Source organism: Thermobia domestica, chromosome 5, assembly GCF_964235325.1.
Source record: "Thermobia domestica chromosome 5, izTheDome1.hap1.1, whole genome shotgun sequence".
NCBI lineage: Eukaryota > Metazoa > Arthropoda > Insecta > Zygentoma > Lepismatidae > Thermobia > Thermobia domestica.
The window spans coordinates 26,618,890-26,641,472 of NC_137458.1; the positions used below are offsets into that span (position 1 = coordinate 26,618,890).

Genomic DNA, 22,583 nt, shown 5'->3' on the forward strand with positions numbered 1-22,583 from the left:
TTCTCTGCTGTTTCTTGCAATGTGTAAATAATGTTATCAAGTAAAGAAATAAACAATAATTCATAGAGCCCATTTTAAATATATTACTTATGTAACAAAACAATATTATAATTGATTAGAATAATAACATATTTTTCCATGAATACAAAGTTAGCATAAATGACTCATTCGTTTTGAAAAGTATATTTTCAGAAGTAACACACGTACACACATAGAAGATATATGAAAAAACCCAGAAACTCATTAACTTTATACACCCTTTACAACTGTTCACCAATATGTGCCCCTTTGGTGACATGACACTCCAGACGATACTCGACGTCTTTTTTCTTGCTTTCCCTCCATTTTCGATAGGTACTAAACTCATACTGCCACACTATCACACCCGATCGGAAAGATAGCGGACTCGTGCTGCTACAGAATAAACGTGGTGAGTTCGTGTTTTTTTTTCATATATCTTTCATGTGTACGCGTTTAATACTTTTAAAAATATAGCCTTTTCAAAACGAATGAATCATTTATGATAACCCTGTATATATAAAATTTTATATATACCTGTATATATATATACTTTTACCATTATTTTAAAAATAATGTTTTTTATTATTATTATTTTCATATGACAGATTAATCCTGATGGCCCTCTACAATGTGTGTCTGAATGAAAATGGTCTATTGTTTCTTCAAAACCAAGACAGTTTATTTCATGCAATACGAACTTCTCTCGAGGGCAGTAACAATCAAGAGTGCAAGCTCCTCTGCCTGAAACTTCTTCAATCAATAACTTATGATATACGAAATGAGGCTGCCTTGCACAGGATAACAAGCATTGTAAGTAATTCAATAGCATTCATTAGTTTGGAAGCAGATAAACACAAAAAAAGCTTCATATCGTGCATTTCCCCGTTAAATAGGTTAACCTTAAGTACGATAAAAACGAAATTTATTTTTTTTCATTCCTAAACGAGCGAAAAGCTTAAAATATAAAAAACGATAATCTTGCCTGTTGTTCTGTATGGTTGCAAAGCATAGTCGCTTATTCGGAAGGAAGAACATAGACTGAAAGTATTTGAGAACAAGATCCTGAGACAAATATTTGGACCCAAAAGGAACGTGAATGGGGAATGGCGGTAACTTCATAATGAGGAACTACATTTTTTATACGGTTTACCAACATTGTTAGGGTCACCAAGTCTAGGAGGCTTAGGTGAGCAGGCCATGTAGCCAGGATGGAAGAAAGTATTATAGAAACGCTTTCAAAGTCTTGACTGAAAGACCAATCGGAAAACGACTATTAGGAAGACCTAGGCGCAGATAAGAGGACAATATTAAGATGGATCTCGCAGAAATAGGAATACAAAGTAGAAACTGGACCCAGTTAGCTAAGGATAGAAATCAGTGTAGAGCTTTTGTGAACGCGGCATTGAACCTCCGGCTTCCATAGGCCATAGAGTTAGTTAGTTAGTTAAGCGAGTGAATAAACTATTGAAAACAATATCAAAGATCTAGGATTTCTGAGATTTTGCCTCTTTAGATGGTATGTAAAAATAAAAATGGTGCTTTATACAAAATCTCATACTATTACGATAGTTACGTTTATTTCTTGTGATAATCACCATTAATATTTTGTAAACACTATAACTCTGCTGACTTCATCTGTAATTTTAAGAGACTAAAGAAACTAACTTTCAAAGTGGCTACTATGAAAGAAAACTTTGTAAGAAAATAGAAATAGAAAATGAAAAGAAAGGGAAATTATGTATTTGCAACATTATATCTATCTATTTATCTATCTATATCTATGTGACAAAATACAAAAACATGTAAGGAACCGCAGTAGCTCAGTGGTAAAGCATTTCCTTGCACCACAGAATTAAAAGTATTTGCTCTTTTGTATGGGATCCCTGGTTCGATTCCACTTTGTCACGCCAAGGGAGCTTTGTGGTCAACAAATACCGCATGCACGTGTTTACCTGTTTCCTTCTATTTCCTACATTCTCATTGTACCGTCTTCTTTAACTTACACGGTATAATTGTGGTGCATAAAACTGAACTATTTCCATTTTCATTTATACAAAAACATCTCAGGCTGTAAATATCACTAATTGCAATAGTTTACAATCGCCGCTTCGGTACGTTCGCTGACTGGTTTTATTTGAAAGTATGTAGTGATTATGCTGGACATGATTGGGCTTTGCTGGTTATTATTAAGACAAGGCCGTATTAAATAAAAATTAGATTGTAATTACTTACATAAAATCTACAAGTACAAGTATTTATTCCATGTCAAGCGCAAAATAATTTATTAAATAAATACCATGAAGCCGAACACAATATATAAAGTGCAGACTGAATTACCACTTACTTTAGAGCAGTGCGATATTTAACAAGCTTTACCGCCAATCCACATGAAGCATACTGCCATTAACAAGCTGTAACCATCTTTAGATTTGAGAATTAATATTTGTCTAACTGCAAGTTAGTTGGACAAACTAAAAAAGTTTTATGTATACAATTAGAATTTTTAATTAACAACGATTTTAATCTATAGCACACAGCAAACCGAAAGCTTGGCGGGATCAACTAGTATATATATATATATAATGATAGCAGGGTTGGCAAAAACCATGGTTTTTATTTAAAAAACCAAAAAACCAGGTTTTTTTGGTTTAAACCAGGCTTTTTGGTTTAAATAATTTGCTCTATGTATTTATATCACATATGGACAGAAATAAGCTTGTTTCGCCTTGGTGTTAGTATGCAACAACCGGGTTATGCTGGAAGGAGCTTAAAGCGGAATCCAAGCCGCTTCTCGGCTTACATCCAAGAGAAATTGTCCTCCATTTGAACTCGAAACCGGGACTAACTGGCCACAAATGCGATACTTCTGCCGATTCACTCACGAAGGACTCCTGATAAAATACGTTGACTAATCTTTACATATTTGTTAATATAATCATCAAGAGACATTAGGACAGAAGGACAAAAAGATAAACAATTGCAAAAGTGGAACCATTATAAAGAATTACATATGGACAATTTCAAAGTACTACAGAGTACAGAAGAACTAATTTAGTCCAAGTCAGTTTACTACGACTTTTATTAGTCCAAGTTAAAGAAATATAACGGCTTACTTTGCATATCAGTAAGAAAAATGAATAAAGATAAGAATTATTTGAGTCCACTTTGGCTCTGACCCATTTACACAAAAATAGTTACTGAGATTCTTGTTATTCCAATAATTGCCTCGAGTGGGGTTTGTATGACCCCTCTCCCCAAGAAAGTACGGCATTTCGATGTATTTTATCAATAGTAAACATTATTAAAACGAAACAATGTTTAGAATTTTCCTTTGGTTGCATAACAATAATAATAAACTTTAAAAAATCACAAAAGAAACATCCATAAAGTTACATTAAAAAAGTTGCTTTTGTAATATAATCTCTTTGAGTAAAGAATGGGAAATTTAAGTCTGAATATAGTACGAATAATATATGGGAGTGAAACGTGATAACCAATAAATATGTTTTCATCAAGATTTTACGAATAGTTACACTTTTACGAACATTTTTCGGTTTTTGGTTTAAACCATGGTTTAAACCACCGTGGTTTAAACTAGCCAACCCTGAATGATAGCATATGATTATTAAGAGTCATTTGTTCAGAACGAGGCTCGTGTTAAAAAACATATTAAGAATGCTAAATTGGAAAGTGCGGTGCCAGGTCTGTCGAAACAACACAGGATAGAAAATCCAAAATCTTTATTTGAGGTTAAAAATTAAGTATGAAACACTCGTGTTTCAAAATTTGTTTATTCATTTAGAAAAAAACAAAATTAAATTTAGACAGAGGTTGATTAAGCAATAAATAAGAAACAATAATTACAAAATTTAGAACCCATTGGCTTAATAATCATTTTAAAAAATGCCAACATGAGTTTCAAGTCGAAAATTAACCCCGCCATAACACAATTTGCATATCCATCACTTGACATGCAATGTATGGTTTTGACAGAGTGTCTCCTGCACTGTTTTACCCTGGTAATTCCATCCCTTTAAATTTTCCCTAATGTTTTTGTATTTTACTTTTTTATTTATTTATTTATTGTCTCCTGTTTTTATCCTCCGTAACCAAAACTCTAGAGAAGAGTTGAAAACACGGAAGTAGAAGTTGCATAAACCTATAAGTAGAAGAATTGTTAGTATTCCTGAGCGTATCGTTATAATGTACGTACAATTCATTTGAAGATATACTGCTAACGACAATATGTCAGCAAAACTAATTGGTTAAACATAATAAATTGTAATTCTTGTCATTCATTAGCCTTAGAGTACATAGCATTGGTCAGATTGGCCCATAGGACTTTCAATTAAGCATTTCGACGGCACTTTTTTTTTTCTTTTATTTGACATACGTTTTCTTTTGCTGGAAGCTGAGATAAACATATATCGGGTGTTCTGTAAATGGCACCCACGGGTCATAGAGCACTATTCTACAGGTGAAAATAAAGTGAAAATGTTAATGATGGTATGCCCTCCGGGGCCTTCTTCAGCCGCTATTGGGAATCAAAATTTCATAATGTGGCAACGTCGCAGATTAATTTGGATTGGAACCATTAGCATTGCTCTTCAAATCCATCGAACAGCTGCATCGATTGCTACACAAATAACTGATGCTGGTGTTTGCGTCTATCGACTTTAGCTGCCATCTGGAAAGAATCGATGCAACTATTTGATAGTCTAGTAGATCTACTCTATTTTTCTTTATTTGCGACGTTGCCACATAGTGCAATTCGTGTCTCTCCAGACGATGACCCGAAAGGTACATATATATGTTGCTTTATTTTGACTTGTAGAATAGTGCTCTGTGGTCCATGGACGCTATTTTTAGAACACACGATATATGTTAACCTGAAACACTGATTTAATACGCATGAAATTCACTTAATTTAAATGAACAATCTCATGCATTTTTTCTTTTCTTTTATGATGAAACATACTATAAATTGTGATTAAATGTACTATTTCGTTATTTTCTGCTAAAGCAATGTTAACATTTTGTTTCATTCCTTTTGCAGTTACTCCATGAGTAAATGTACATTTAATCTCATACTTCATTGAGTTCTATTTTTTATTTTTATTCATTAATTTTGCACAATTTGACATAAAGTAAAAAAATCAAGAACAAAATGTATACAGGGTGATTCAAAAAGAATGAACTGATTTTAAAAGTCCATATGTATTGATAAAAACATACTAAAAATGGTATAAATTGCAAAATACTCACAAAATCTTCAAGTTTTAGCTACTATTACAAATGCTGTATGTGTTTACCAACAGCAGCACGAACCACATTTAAACGTTAGCTAAATTCCACCATTTCATCGGAAGAGCGAGGCCGACCTTGACTCTTACCTTTGCAAAAGCATCCTGTCTCTTCAAATTGTCGATAGCTATGACGAATGATTTTGGGTGCAAGCGGATCAATGCCAAAACGCCGACGAAAAGCATGCTGGACCGAAATCATTGACTCAGTCCTTGCAAACTGCAGCATACAAAACGCCTTCTGTTGAGCGGAGGCCATCTTACTTCCGACTGACTGCAAACTGTGAAGACGCATTGACTGACATGTAACGGTCATTTTCTCAATTCTAGGTCACGCCCATTCAAACAACACTCATTTCTTTGCCGGCACGTTCCATGTTCCGCAATTATTATTGTCCAAAATCAGATCATTCGTTTTGAAACACGGTGTATTATTTTTAAAATTTACATTCCTGCCGACATTAGTATCATGTTCCACAAGTATAAATTAAAATGAATAAATAAATAGTTACAAAAACAAGCCATAAAATTAAATATTTTCATTTTAAAGTATGAAGAACGTACTGCTTTCCAAACAGAAACTACCGATGCGCGCTGGTCTCAGCAAGTGCTGGTAAACTAGGAGGCCTCCAGAGTAGTAAGATTTAAGGGGCGACAGACCAAATGATTCTACAAATTCCAACCTACTTCTATGAAGGAACTGCCATAAAATATTGATCTATGACGTTTGCAGCGAAGAATCACTCATAATAACCAGAAATACACACTTAGCAATGTACGAGTAAGTAAAAAATACTCGTAATCGTGATCAATATAGTATATGGAAATGTAAATACGATATTTTTCCTAAGTTCCTATTTAGATGATATTGTAAAACTTCCTGTATATAGAATTGTTTCATTTAATGAAGCGAATGGTTATTGCATATTTGCTCTTATATCATATTGTTGTATCTCGATGAAGAAAGATGTAAAAAGATAAAGAGCGGTTCCTTCAACTCCCATAAGAGAGTACTGGTTGGCTTAAAATCAGGGGCGGACGGTGAATTGTGATGTCAGGTGTTGCAGTAAGAAAAACTGGGGACAGAAGGTAAAAATTATTATTATTAAGTATTCCGCCTTTTGGCAGGTCCTGGGACTAATGAGGTTTATATATGGCAGATCAACAAAGACTGAGACTGATTATTTACCGCAGTTTCCTTTGTTGCCTAGTGCCGGCACGTTTGATAGTTCAAAGAGTTGTGTTTCATGTATACTCTCACTAGGTGGCGTATCAGTAGGTTGGAAAAAATCCGCTGTGTTTTAGACACTGCTTCTATTTTGCCTCGCAACGTGCTCTGTGTATGCATACAATGGAGGTTACACGAGAAGAACAGTATGGAGCAATAAAGTTTTGGTTCCGCTTGAACCATACAGCTTCTGAAACATACGAAATGCTCAAGCAAGCTTACGGTGAAATACGGTTAAGCAAATAATTAATTCATAAGTGCGTGTTTACTTTTATTTGTTTTCTAATCTCTTACATATATTTCTTCTTTTTTGTTATCCTGAAATCACTTTAAAGAAAAAGTGTAATTATATTGGTTAGCCTTCAGCACAATCACGTGATTACCACTCTTCTCTTTTAAAAATACATATGTAAACATTTAAATGAATTTCAATTGCTGATTTCTACTATTACACATTTAAGAAATTTTATATGATGCAAAACCTTTTCATTCATTGGAAATCCTGCCGCGTTGCACAAACATTGCAACGACTAAACCCTTTAACTTCAGGAGTGAGAGAAAGCAGACTTAACATTTGCTTCAATAGTCCGCTGCAGACTCTGATCATTGTAAGCTCGTTGCAGTGCAATATAAATTAGTGACTCTGTAATTCTTTCTTTCTTCGTTTCCGAACAGTTTAATCCACTTTGCAATTTTAACAGTGCAAAAGTGTAATACTTAAGGTATATATGAGAGTCATAGAAAGCAACGTTCTTCACTTCGTTGCTAATATTGCTAATAATAATTTTACTTAATAACCTTCGGTCGTTGCGCAACGTTGCAACACTAACATTAGTCGCCAGCAACACTAACATCAGTCGCCATTGCTTAAAATAGTGCCTTTACATTTTTCGAATGTATGAAAAGTAAAATAAGCTTTATTCTTGCTTTCAGATTCCCATTACCATTCTCCATAACATATCTTCTGGTTCAAACGTGGATCTCAAAATGGAAGCCGAGGAACTAATTACAAATTTACAAATTGCACATTACAAATGGGATAAACCCAAGTAAATATTCTGCACATTTATAGCTACTTATTTCAGCTACCAAATGAATGATACAATCATGGACTGGAGGCTTACGAACAGTGCGGACATGTTACACTAGCGTGTATTGTAAATTTCATCTGTATGTCTGTGATAATTGTTTGTATTCTGGTTGCAGGATATAGACAAGTGGGACATCATTTGAAAATGGATATGAAACTGATTACAGTGGTATTAGTTAGATACGAATTTAATTGTTTAAAAAAATATTAAAAAAACTTATCAGAAATGTACAATGGACAAATATCTTTTCACATAATAATATTCATTGCATAACCGTGTCAACATGCGCGTAAAACATCGAATATACAGGATCTCTGCTTCCCAAAAAAGCAAACTACGAATAAATTCTTTCGCTGATGCTTCATCAGGCAAAGGAGGAAAGGGGTAGGAAGAAAAAATATGAGAGTCATTTCAAAAGTTCTGCACACTGGAAGTAAATAATTTATTGCACAAAATACCTTTACAGCTCTTTAATATAATCTCCATTCTTGCTTATGACAGCTTCCCAACATTTTGGTAAATTCTGTATTCCGGATGGGGCACCTTCATTGTTGAGGTATCTGATCACTTGGATCACGTTAGTGGAAGCTTTGTCAATTGTATCGACACGTTTTCCATGGAGTGGTTCCTTCAATTTCCAAGTTTCATTATTTGCAACAATTCTTCGCAGAAACTGATCTCCTGTTCTGTAATGTTGAAGCAATTCTTCTGCGATTCTTTTACGTCATGCATTCTGCTCTTCACTCAGATCACGTGGAACCCATCTGGCAGCGATTTTTCTCATCCTTATCTTTTTAGTAATGATTCTGTAAACTAAAGTGACAGACATTCTGCCCTTATATGCAATTTCCTCATGTTCTTCGTCGATCCTCTCTCAAAATGTCATTTACAATAATCTCAGAGGTGTAGTCTGTTGCAGTTGCTGATCTTGGGTTGGCCACATTGCTTACACAACCTTCATGGAAACGAGAAGACCGTCCTGATACAGTGCTACGATCCACTACATTATTTCCACAAACCTCTCGCAAGGCATTGTAAACATCATTTGGATTCTTTCCAAGTAGAGTTTCGATTTTGATATAGGAACACTGGTTGCTATATGTAATCCGACCTGAGTCGGGTTCACCTTCCATTTTAACACTGAATTTTTCACAACACAGCCACGTAAACCAGCAAACACAGATACAACCGTCAAGCTCAAAGTCTGACTCACAACTGAGATAAAATTGAGTTTGATCATAGCAATCAAACGGTTGCGTATGCTCTGTGTGCAAGTCTTTTGAAATGATCGTCATATTAAAGGAAAAGGCAGTAACTGAGGGGCGTCAGATACAAATTCTCTGCATTGACTTCTGTCCTTACCAACTGGATCCAATTTGCACTTTGCAATCCTATTTCTGCGAGATCCATCTTAATATTTCCTCTTATCTACGCCTAGGTCTTTCCAATGACCTTTTTCCGATATATATATATTTTGATATTGTTCCTTTTTTTTTTTTTTTTGGTTAGGTGACCTTCCCACCTGCCCACCTAGACTTAATGGCCCTAACAATGTTTGTTAAACGGTGAAGATAATAATAGCCCTTTTACAATACGAATATTTGAAAAATAATTATTATTTGAATATTCAGATAATCATTCTAATTAGAGATGGATTTACAGGATGGCCCAAAAGTAGGTATACACCCCTGCATTGATCTATTATAACATTCTAGTTTATGGGTTTATTTGCTTCAACTGTTCCGAGCTTAATATGTAAATAAAAGGACATTTAGAACAAGTAAAAAGAAACTAAATATACGTGATGGATAACAATAAGAAATGAAGTTTTAACTGGAAGGCCAATCGGGAAACGACCATTAGGAAGATATAGGCGCAGATGGGAGGACAATATTAAAACAGATCTCACAGAAATAGGAATAAAAAGCAGAAATTGGATCTAGTTGGCCAAGGATAGAAGTCAGTGGAGAGCTTTTGTGGAGGCGGCATTGAATCTTCGGGTTCCATAGGCCATAGAGTTAGTTAGTTAGTTTTAGAATAATCAAAAATAATTATTGGAAATATTATTATTATTGTTGGAAATCGGAATATTCAAATAATGAGAGCAAAACTCTTTAAGCATATATAACAGCAGCACTACTTGTCAACTTGATCCAGCACTGGTTAACGAAGTTGTACATATAAATGAATATTCCAAAGAACACTACCACTCCTCCACACATTACTATGTATTTTATTATGTTTCTTTAAATTTTCGAATCCTGACTGCTACACACAACTTCACAGTAATCAAAATTGTAAATTATGTCATTAGTTTATGAACTTTTTCGTCTCCACTGTTTCACAGCCTGTTATTGCTTGTTTCAAATGGTTCTGTTTTAGCTTCCATGGAAATTGCGAATTGACTCTTCATATAACTTGTTTCGATTTTAATATTAAAACCTGTATAGTTCGTTATTTTGTTTTATTTAAAATTTATTTATTTATTTTTGTTTTACGATATTTTATTTTTTTACACGGGTCTATGTTCACATATAAAGAAATTTGCAGTATTTTAATTAGTGTCGTCGTAATTATTATTTCATAAAACTTCCAATTGATGTGCCACTTTCTATATTCACTAAATCTAAGGTTTGATAGTTCGCTCACAAACGTTTCACAGTGAACCTGGTGACTTCATATGGTTATGTTTGGACTCTAAATATATCCCTCCATGTTTACAAACACAATGCACATTTTGAGACAAATATTCAGTGTACTTTCTTTAGATTCTAGCTTCTAGGAAAATGAAGCAACTTACGATCTTCTGATTTAAAATTAAATTTTGTAAACATATTTTCTATAAATTTGTGTTTATGATACGGGAGTCAAAGGTGAGTCATCATCACAATGACAGTGATACGAAGCTTAGATATGAGGTTCAGTGCATACTTGTACAGTAATTAAAGAAAGAAATTTGAGGAAGAAGAATTAATATAGGAACTTTTTCTTATCCGATTTTTCCCCCGGAATCTGACAATACACGTTCCCATGTGTAACATTTATCCGCATTTTGGAGGAAACAACGATGACTAACGCATGTCATTAGTCTTGAGTATGTTGGTCATATGTAGAAGTTACATCATTTAGATATTTCTGCATATTTGTTTTCAAAACTAGGTTTACTACTCGATTTTTTTCTTTTCATTTCTTTCTTTTTCTTTCTTCTCTTTCTCTTTTTGTGAGGGGGAGAGAGAGAGGAAAGAAATGTGAGACAAATGGAAAAAGAAAAGAAAAGAAAGAGGAAACAAAAAATAAAAGAAACGAAAACGAAAGAAAAAGAAAAGAAAGAAAGAAAGAGGGAGATAGAGAGAAAGAGAGAGGGAGAGAGAGAGAGAAAGAGACTCTTTCTTTATCTCTCTCTCTGTTTTTCTTTTCATTTCTTTTCTTTATTTTTTTCCTCTTTTTCATTTTTCCTATTTTCTTCTTTTTCTGTTTCTTTCTTTTAACTTAACTAGAAAATTATTTTATTTAGCACAAGGAATACAGCACTCCAATTCATCGCTTTATTTTATATTATTGACAAAAGAATTAAGAAACAAAATAGTGCCATAACATTATTTTGTATTATGTTGCATAACATTACCTGTCTAAGTACAAACAATCACACTTTAATGTTTCTAAAATTCTGAGAGGACAACTTTATAGTGATATCAATAATAGTAATAACATGAGTTAATTGGATAGTACACAACTACTGCCATTAATTATTCTTTTTCTATGTACTGTAGGAGTTTTATTTTGTTTTTGATCAAATATCAGTAGTGTAAGATTGGAAAGTATGTTTCTCTCGTTTCTGTATGGAACTTGTACATAACGTGGTTTGTGATATTGTATGTTCTCGTTTTGTAAGATAGTTACACTTCTATGTAAAACCAAAGTTTACAATCTCCCTCATAAATCTTTATATTATAGACTTTAAAAAAAGTCTTTGACATTTTATAGTTTCCTGCGACTCTATGGACAATAATAGAGACTTGCTTTAAAATGTAATGTTATAATTACCCTTCCTTTACTAAAATAGTGACACTAAGCATGTGAACTGTGATGATTCAGTACAATATTATGAATTTTTATCTTTTGAAGCTAAATAGATGGTTGTATTCAAAACTAGTAATGTTTATGTAAGTGAGTAAGCTTTATGTCAATAAATAAGAATTTATCTTACAAAAACATATATTTTTTAATTATAAAAAGGAACATAGTTTGAACAAAAGTAAACACCCTAACATGTCGCTTCATCTTGAAAAGTTTTCTTCATGTAAAATATGAAATTAAGATAGCAAATTAATACATAATTTCCGTTGGGCCCCGCCAGCTTATAAAAGTTAAGTTTATGGTGCTGTTTAGGTTAAAGGTGCTCTGTGAAGAATTTCTAGTCGACCACGGTCAAGTACAGCAGAGAGTGACCTCTACATTGTAAAACAGGCAAGAAGAGACCGACGTCAAACAACGGGTGCAATTGCAAACACACCTAAGAGGACTGCAAGTCCAATCTTACGCTTCACGATGGAACGTCGAGTGCAAGGGGGTGGTCTCTTTGTTCGACGGCTATCATGTTGTGTTCCGTTGACATCTGTCCATAGGCAGCTTCGTTTGTTGGTGCCAAGAACATCATTACTAGATCGAGGGGATAGAACAATTTGAGCAATGATTCTGGATGTACATTCAACAGGCGAGAGTTGAGAACACGTAATGAACCAGCAACATTGTCGAACATGATCGTTTTCGGGGTCCGGTGTTCTTATTGCGGAACCATAATGTTGCATAGGGACACCGACACACCGACCTTCCAATTTTTGACTTGATACACTCACCAGTCAACGTTATTGTGGCACTGTACTCTTTCCCCACGTGTCTCGTTTAACAGGTGTAGTCGGTGCAGCTTCATCTTTATGGATGATAATTCGCGACTGCATCGAACAGCGTAGGTGGCGAAGCTTTCGGAACGAGAGGATATTCGGCGAATGGACTGGCATACATGTTTTCTAGGCTTGAATTCCTCCAAATATCTGTGAAGATTCTGAGGATGTTCTGGGAAGATGTCTTAAAGAACGTCTTAATGCACCAAGAATTATCTAACGTTTGTCAACAGTACTGGTGGAATAATGGTACTCCATACCATAACAACTCATAACCTACCTTGCGTATGGTCTGGGAGCAAGTTACAGATAATGTATCGCTATACGTGGTGATCATCACCCTTTTAAGGATCATTTTACTCTTTTCATGTCAGGAGAGCAATAATGAATCGCAATGATTGCAATGTAAGTTAGTGTCTCTGTATTAAAGTGCTATTTTTGTTCATCTGATCACGTATTTCCCCTTTTTATGAATATTTTCTTAGGCAGTAAGTTTTTTATAGTGCTTTGCGAATTGAGTTGTATTTCGTACAACTGTCTGATAATCATCTTTTTGGAAAATGATTTGTGGAAACTGAAACGCATTGCCGTAAATATTACATTTTGGAAGAAATAAAGAGGAAAACAGTTATTACACAAGCCGTTCTTTCAACAAAAATTGTTGCGGGGGGGGGGGGGGCACGGCACTGCTGGCTTTGTTCTATTTATTATTATATTATAGACGTATTATTTTGGTCTCCTCCAGAGGGCACTCTCAGAGCTCCGGTGGAAGGGGGTGGCCCCCCAAAAACATGTCTGGAAGAAACATTGATTGCACATACACATAATGGTGTCACTTCGATGCAAATTAATAAATTACAAAAAGTTATGCTTACGTTATAGTTTCTTAGATGAAGAGTTAGTTAACGGAATTCCTACGTTTGTGGTCCTGCGTTCGAATCTCGACGCTCTTGTTACTTTTTTTAAAGCTATACTTAATTTGTGCATTCCAGACCTTCATTTTGAATTAAATATAAAAATAGCTAGTGAACTAAAAGTAGCCGAAATTAGTTTCAAATATGAGACATTATTATTATATGTTTTTCTTTAATTTACAAGGTTTCAAATTTGATATTAACTTTTGCAATCTTAATTTAACTCATCATAATCACTCCGTAAAATCGTCACTGCTTCGCAGGGGCATAGACAAGAATTAATTTCAGGAATCGAAACCTTTAAGTGGTTTAAAAATCAATATGAGGACACACTGTACTAAACTGACTGACGCCATCTATAAAATTAGGTAAAATTTACAAAAAAAGTAGTATTTCGGGGAAGGGAGCGGGAGGCTCTGGATCGCCAAGGTCAACATCATTTGTATGTCCCTGTTGCTCTAAATTGTTATATGCTTCTTTTCAAATGTATAAGATTTAAAATGTAAATAATAAATGTATAGCATAGAATACAATATAAATAGCAAATATATGTACATGTAATTATAACTAAGAAGTAGAAAATAATTAAAACATAAAGTTGAAAGACAAGTTCTTAAACAATCATACTTGAAAGAAAAAAATAAAATTTTAAAATCATTTTCCATTTGCGCGTGGCTAAAAAGAAGTGAGAAGTGCTTATCTGGAATGCCGCTTTTCATCTCTTCAAACCCGAAAACTGTCAATTCCATATCAATATCTTTCGCATTCAATTAGACAATTACTTTTACACTCTGTCCCCTCCCCTCCGAAGCATGGTTTCAGTGTCTTACCAGGGCTGGATTATTTCATTTGGAGGCCCGATTTTTTAAAATTTTATGTGGCCTCTGCTGACTTCACCTAATACATTTCTGTGGAAGTACAGTAGGAAAGTTAAGGGAATATGTTTCATATTTTTGGTCATATTTTATTTTATGATGATGATTATATCTTCATGATTCTTTTTAGATAGCCAGTTGAGATTTTGATCAGAGTGGAGGTCCCTGTCCACCTGGAGGCCTGGGGCTATAGGTTCCCCTTAATCCGGCCTTGCTATGGATATTATATACGACCCCTGTTGACTTCACCTAACACATTTCTGTGAAAGTACAGTGGGAAAGTTAAGGGAATATGTTTCATATTTTTGGTCATATTTTATTTTATGATGATGATTGTATCTTCATGATTCTTTTTAGATAACCAGTTGAGATTTTGATCAGAGTAGAGCACCTGACCACCTGGAGGCCAGGGGCTAGAGCCCCAGTAATCCCCTCTTCATCCGGCCCAGATTTATATATATGAGTAACAATGGAATATTACTGTCCGATTGTCGCCGTTGTGCAGAAAGTCATCATCATATAACGTAGAGAAATGCATTAAAGTAAGGTCGTGAGATTTCATATCAAAGTTGAAACATCGCAAGTTAAAGAAAAGCGTGTAGTAACAAATCACATATTTGAAAATAATTCCGGCTCACACTAGCTGCAACTACATTAAGGTCAAAATTGAACTTCTGGAACTCACAGTATGAGCATAGCTAAAAGAAAAAACAATACAACTGGAGGGGTGTTCTACAGTTGTTACGATAACCACGTGTGTTAAGTAGTATATTTTTTTTTAATGCAATATTTTTGAACCTGGTTCGAATCCTACTAGCTGATTTTTATTTTTCAAATTTTTTGGTATTCTTATAGTAGGTTATTATTATTACTATTATTATTGTTATATATTTTACACAGGATTGATTGACAACTTTCTAACTTAGTCAAAAATAAGAAGTCGTACAGACATGATGCCTTTTCTATATTGCTTAATGTAATTTCTTTTTAGTGCATGTCACTTCTTACAGCTATGCATAAGATTTCCGTGAACCTGAAAAAAAAAAAAAAAAAAATCTGGAGTTCTAGTGTTCAGGAAATTTACTATTATAATAATGCTTTCATCCATTCTAGAATGTAGTTCATTATTGTCATAATAGAATATCTTCACTTTTATTACTACATCCAAACTTAAGGTGTAAAATACTTTTACATCCTGCACTGATCGCTATGAAGAAACACGATAGTAAATAGCTAGAAGTAGTCTCTTTATTTGGATTCAGCATGGTAGGAATAATCTACATTTCCATCCTTATATTTATAGAAAAACCTGGTAGTTCTAGAAATTTATATAACTACCCAGTTCAAATCTGAACTTCTTGGATCAAAAATTGCAGTATATGGAGAGAATGCTTTCATATGGATTCAGAGTTTGAAGGAAAGGTTCCATCTTGGATGTTGTCTATCTATTACAACTGGAAATTATAGATCTACCACTTTTGGTTTTAATACAAAAATTCCAATGGATAATTTGGAAATCTATCATTGTTTATCATTACGCAACGGAAATCATTTGTTCTTTGAAAGAGGTAAAAGTTCAACTAAATAACAGTTTAATTTTTCAGTTAATACACTTATAGGACTAGAATATTCAACTCTATAACGGATTTATAAGAAATCGACTAATTATTTTTATTACCCTATTACTGTTTTTATAATCGTCCTGTACTGTCTATTTGGCAGAAAAACACTTAACCAGAAAGAGAAGAAACCTTTGCCGTAGCTGTCGTCGTCTTTTAATAACTCCTACACCAGTTCATCTTTAGAAATTTCTTTATTTTATTTTAAATGAAAATTAGTCAGTCCATTGAAGCCTTTTTTCGCGGATGCTCTAGGTATTATTATTATTATATGCGACTTTGATGTGGGAGACCTGGAATCGGTTCCGGGCGGGAGCTCATGTAGTTCGAAGCCCACTTTAAGTTGTAAGTCCAAGTCTCATATAGCCTCGCTGCTAAAAGGAACGATAAACTCAAAATCAAATCAAATTACTATTATTTTTGTTAAGTAGCGAACAGATAAACGTGTTTTAGGGTACTAGATTTGGTGACAGAACGTTTTATTTCTTCGCAGTTTGTTGTTACACCTACGAACTTTATATTGTCCTGATGCATTAGAACGATTTTATAGTAGTTTTCAAGGCAACCTCAATTATTTTTCCTTAAACGTGTATGTAGTTTTTAATAGTATACTCCAGTCACGTATCGCCCTTTGCTAGGGAATGTATCATAAGAATTCCCTCAGAGTTCTATAAAGCTCTGGCCATCACCTTACTTTGGACAATCACATATTAATATAGTGGGAGCGGAGATTAGGTATGTTGTCTGCGTTCAATTTTGTTTTCCAAAATGGTAAATGGCAAAACTGAATATAAACTGTAATTATATTATTATTAAGATTATAAAAATAATTAGCATTTAAAAAAGTAGCAAGTAAATGGAAGGATAAACTCAACAGATATTGCCTTATTTTTATTCTTGTATATCTATTATGTATAAGCTATTTAATTTTGTATTTCAATATGTATAAGCAATGTAACTGTATTGTCCCTTAAAGTGGGTTCAAGACTCGTTCGGGACTGGAGTCTGATAAAAAAAATAAAAAAGTAACATCCTTAATTAGAAATTTTACTAAAACCTGCTTGAACCTGCTTCATAAAGATAAGTGATCATAATCGAGCACTCGCTCACGTTTCCCTACAGAAAACTTTGCCTAGCTAGGAATCAATTTTTTCCATTACTTCTAATACTGCTTTTTATAATCACCCTGTATTGTTTATTTGGCCCAAGAGGGCCTGGCCTTAAGCAAATTTTGCGTTGTAGTCGTCATCTTCGTAGCCACAGAACGGCTCTGCCTAGTCAAATTACAATCTTTCAATACCTGCAAACTTTATCCAGAGGTGCAACTTATTTAATATTTGACATCAGAGATCCAAAAGAGTTCCATCAAGGATCGCAAACGATTTCGTTTCGTGGCCACTTAGAAATCAAGTAGATTCTTTTTTACTAAATTAGATATTTCTGCAGAGTCCTTGGTCAGTGTATCAAGAATCAAGTTAACATAGGTGTCCTTGGGAAATGCGCCAAGATTCTACCACTACAGGAAAGTCAGAACGTAGATCTACCAAGTGTATGATATCAGTTGGTTTGGTTTAAATTTTAAAAATAAGGGAGCAGTAGTTATAATTAACAACTTCTTGTGTCCAAATTATTAATTACGAATTTATAATTGCATAACGAAATAAATCGCGGAGTCTATTGGTACGTAACAAAAAGCACCAGGGAATAGTGGCGCAAAGTTCACGACCTACTGATTTAAACTGAACTAGTTCAACAGCAATGATTATGGGATTGAAACATCGAAAAAATGAAGAAAAATGAACTCTCTGGAAGTTCAACAGTTTGGCATAAAGTTCGAGTGTTTAAAAACAAAGGAGAATCTGTGTGCGAATTCAATATTTTCCTCAGGTAGGATGATTTCACATATATACGCCCAGTCATCACATATATATTTATGCAATCACAAACCACCTCTTCGCGTGTTGTACACGTGATCCTACTGCTTTATAACGTATAGTACTACTGAGTGTGACGGCTAAACATACACCTATATATTACGAAACGTGTACACCACGTGAATAAGTGGTTTATGTGCCGCGATAATTTCTCAATTAATATTGAAACCGGAAGTGCTAGTAGAGATGTAATTGAATATGAAAAGAAATGAAATTTTTGAGTTTTATGTCCCATGGTTATGCCGGTTAGGCTAAAGGAGACGGTGATGGTGAGTGATGAATGAAATGGTGGAATGAAGAAAGTGAGAGGAAACGGGAGAACCCAGAGAAAACCCGCGCACACGGTGTTTGTTCACCACAAAGTTCACTTGGCAGGAGCAGGGATTGAACCCAGAATCCCAAGCACCAGAGGTGAACGCTCTACCACTGAGCTACCGCGGCCCTTAGAGTTGAGTTGATTTTGAGTTTACCGTCGTTTTCAGCAGCGAGGTCATATGAGACGAGACCTACTGATTAATATGGAATCCGAACCACATGAGCTCCCTCCGGAAATCAAACTCGGGTCTCCCACGCCAAAGACGTGTACGCTAACCGCTTAGCCACGAAAGAGCTTGAATGGCAGTAGATTTCTACTACTTTGGTTGTAGTAGTGAGATTAGATTGAAGGCGGGACATATAATCTTGGGACGTTTCACTGCTTTCAGAAAATATCTTCTTGTTATATGACTGCTTTTACTCTATAGTGATGACTGTTAAAACCGGAAGTGGACAATTTTCTCCCACAGGAAACCGCTTTTTGCTCTCTACTACTGGTTTTAATTCTATAGCGAACAACGTTGAATCCGAAAATGTTATATATCCAGTGGTGCTATTCTGATTTCTAACAACTGGTTCTCTCTCTCTTTCTCTCTCTCTCTCTGAATATATATATATATGAAAGAGATAGCTGATAGATAGTTAAATAGACAAATATAATGATCTTATGAAACAAACCACATAAGAGAGACAAAGGTGGATGGATTTTTACTAGATACCACAAATGACTAGTAGCGACTAGAGAGTATCCGAATACAAGGTGGTGTGTAGAAATTAAGTAGCAATGTTAATATCTTCTAAACAAGTTGTCCAAGATAGATTGTTTCAAAAAGTGTTGGAAAGATCTTCAACCAGCAATGGATCAACAATTGTTGATAATGATGTTTCAAATATAAATAACCGTCACTATTTCACTCATATGATTCCAGTTCTCATTCTTAATATGTGAGCATAATTCTTGATATCTCATGTGTGTGCGTGTGTGTTAATGTTTGGGTATAACAAACGATTCTGCGAGCTGAAAATATTTTACAATCGGTTCTAGAGAACTGGCTGAATAGCACCACTGTTTATATCTGAAACCGCAGGTTTGAATGGTGTTAAGATGGAAGATATTTTCTATTTTGAGAACGCTACATCGATTTTTAAATAAAAAGCTGATAGTTGTCTCTTAGGAGGTTTGACCTGTGTAGAGCAATACTGAAACCGAAAGTTGCAATTGACTTTTACTGCTTTCGGTTTCAGTACAAAATAAAGAAGATAGATGGTATGTACTCTTGGGGTGTTTAATCGATAGCAGAAAACCACTTCTTCATACGCATATGTTACCGTGTTCTTCTATAGCGATCAACGTAAAACCCGGTAATTGTTCATTTTTATAGCCTGTTTAATTATTGCCTAGGTAATTGAAATCGATTCAATACTTTTAACTCACTATTTACTGAATAAACTGTGGTGATTATCAAGTAATCGTTAAGATGTTTATGTCTTGCGGAGTGACGAACTTTGTAGGTATATAACGGAGTTTTAATAACCCAATCTCCTTAAATAGATTTTTTCCTCATTATAACACTTTCGCCCACAAATTAAAATTGTTCCTTGTTTCTTATTTATTTATTTATTTGCCTGTTTCGCATACAAATGAGAGTATTCTCGAGTACGCATACAGTTGTCAAAATTACAAAATAATTACATATATGCTATAAAAAACGAATAGAGTAATACATACATAACTATGACTTTTATAAGCTTACACATTCATAAGATAATTAACAAAAAAAAAAAATCATTTATACATTGTCTTCAAAAAACTCATTTACCGAGCAGTAACATTTATCTACTAAGAACTCGTGAAGATCAGATTTAAACATAGAATATGGTTTGTTTTGCTTTAGAAAATCAGGTAACTTATTGAAAATTTTTGTACAGTTAATATATACGGTTTTTTGAAAAAAAAAAAAAAAAAAGAAATTTAGGGGAATAACATGCAAATTATTAACGAATCGAGTATTGTAGTAATGGACGTTACTGTTTTCAATAAATAAGTGTCTGTTACTTACGGCAAATAAGATAATTTTATATAGATACACAAGGTAATGATAATATTTTTGTCCTCGAAAGATGGGCTTGCAAGAAGACTTTGGTGACAATCCAAACACAACCCTTAGTGCTTTCATTTGTAAGCGAAACATGCTAATACATTCAGTAGAATAACCCCAAAAAATAATACCATAAGTAATTAAAGAATGGAATTTTGCATAGTACACCAAAACTAAAGCCTCTCTTGTGACATTACCTCTTAGTCTACGGACACAGAAGCAAATACTACTTAATTTTTTGTTGAGTTGAAAAATATGCTCATTCCAAGTTAGTTTCGAACTAATGGTGACACCAAGAAATTTAGTTGAAATAGAAAAGTCGATTTTTTTGTTATTTACCATTACGTCAGGAATAAATTTATCTTGAAGAGGATAATAAAAATTTAGCAAGGATTTTATCACTCTTTAAAAATAATTTATTACTACTTAACCAGTTACTTAATCGTGAAAACGCAGTGTTTAGATTATATTCAATATCATGTCGTGAGTTACCTGTAATAATAACTTTGGTGTCATCAGCAAATAAAACACATTTATTAGGCAACATTTCATGTGTCAAATCATTGATGTAAATAAGAAAGAGCAATGGACGAAGCACTGATCCTTGAGGTACACCAGTTAGTATTGTACCTTTATAACTACTAAACTTATGCATTTTGCCATTTGCCATTATTATCTTTCGCAATTTGAACTATCTAATACCTATCCTTCAAGTAAGATTAGATCCATTTATTGGCAGTTCCTCTTATACCATAAAAGCATAATTTTGTTTAGTAAGATATCATGATTTACAGTGTCAAATGCTTTAGTAAGATCAACAAAGAGTCCAACTGCCCATTTTTTATATTATTTATTGCATGCATAACAGTACTAAGAAAATCGAAAATTGCAGAATCAGTAGATTTGCCAGTTAAAAACCCATGTTGTGATAATGATATTAGATTATTGGAATGTACGTAATTTTTTATCCTATTTGACATTATCGTCTCAAAATTTTTTGAAAATACAGACAAAACTGAGATAGGGCGATAATTCTTAATATTGTAACGACTGCCTTTTTTGAACAAGAGAATCACTTTAGCCACTTTTAACCGTTGTGGGAAAATGCCTGATTGAAGGGAAAAATTTATTACACGAGTCAGGTGGGGAGCAATTATCGAAACAGATTCTTTTATAATAGTGGACGGTACTTCATCAAGACCAGCAGAACTGCTATTTCTCATCTTTCCTATAATTGCTAATATTTCGTCAATAGTTACCAGGGTAACAAAAATACATTTTGGATAAAAAAGCATATTTGAAGAACCACTTGTACCAGCTTGGTGGGATAGAGCACCAAGAGCTACCTGAAGGGAAGTTATAAAATAATTATTAAATTTATTTGCAATTTCAGCAGGGTTTGTAATTCTTTTATTGTCAAAAATGACGTGATTCAAGTTAGCAATATTACTCTTCTTTGCATGTACCGACTGGTGAATAATATTCCACATAGTTTTAATTTTATTTCTAGAGTTATTAATCATTTTCGAATGATGCATTAGCTTTGCTGTCTTAATAACTTTCATATATGTTTGGTTATATTTTTAACGTAATTTCTGAATACATCAGAAACATTTGTATCATTAAGCAGTTTAGCATACTTAATTAAATTTCGTTTGGAATTACGAATACCAGTTGTGATCCAACTTTTCTTAATTTTATTACATTTACTAATTGGCATGAGAGGAAAAGCTACATTAAAACAGTGCAAGTACGCATCTAAGAAGGAGATAAATTTTTTGTCCATAGTGGAAGCTGAATAGATTCCATCCCATGTCTGAAGAGCCAACAAATAACAAAAGTAACTAATGTTGCTCGGTGAAAATAACTTTTTTTTTCAATTCTGGTAGTATTTTGGAACACCGGTAAGTTAGTTGATGGAAGTGATAAGCTAACTAATTGCGCATCATGATCAGAATAACCTGAGTTGAATATTTCTAGTTTGTATTTACGATACTCTCAGCTTACTATTACTTGATCAAGTGCTGATTTTCCAAATCGGGTAGGTGTATTAACAATAGCTTTGAGATTAAATGAAGTTAATAGGTTTTGTAAATCAGTTTTAACTTTAGTGTTAACAATCCAATTTATATTTATGTCACCACACAAAATGATAATACTGTATCTTTTGCCCCCCGCCAAGTGAACTTTGTGGTGGACAAACACCGTGTGCGTGGGTTTTCTCGGGGTTCTCCCGTTTCCTCCCACTTTCTTCATTCCACTATTTCATTCATTACTCATCAT

At 34.0% G+C, this 22,583-nt stretch overlaps 1 long non-coding RNA gene across 1 annotated transcript; it reads left to right on the plus strand.

The window, feature by feature from the left end:
- The first annotated feature begins 632 nt into the window (after positions 1-632).
- On the plus strand, positions 633-10,984 carry LOC145685802 (uncharacterized). The gene is made up of 2 exons (XR_014131485.1): positions 633-831; positions 7,486-10,984. It is a non-coding gene; the product is annotated as an uncharacterized LOC145685802 (long non-coding RNA).
- The last annotated feature ends 11,599 nt before the right edge of the window (positions 10,985-22,583 follow it).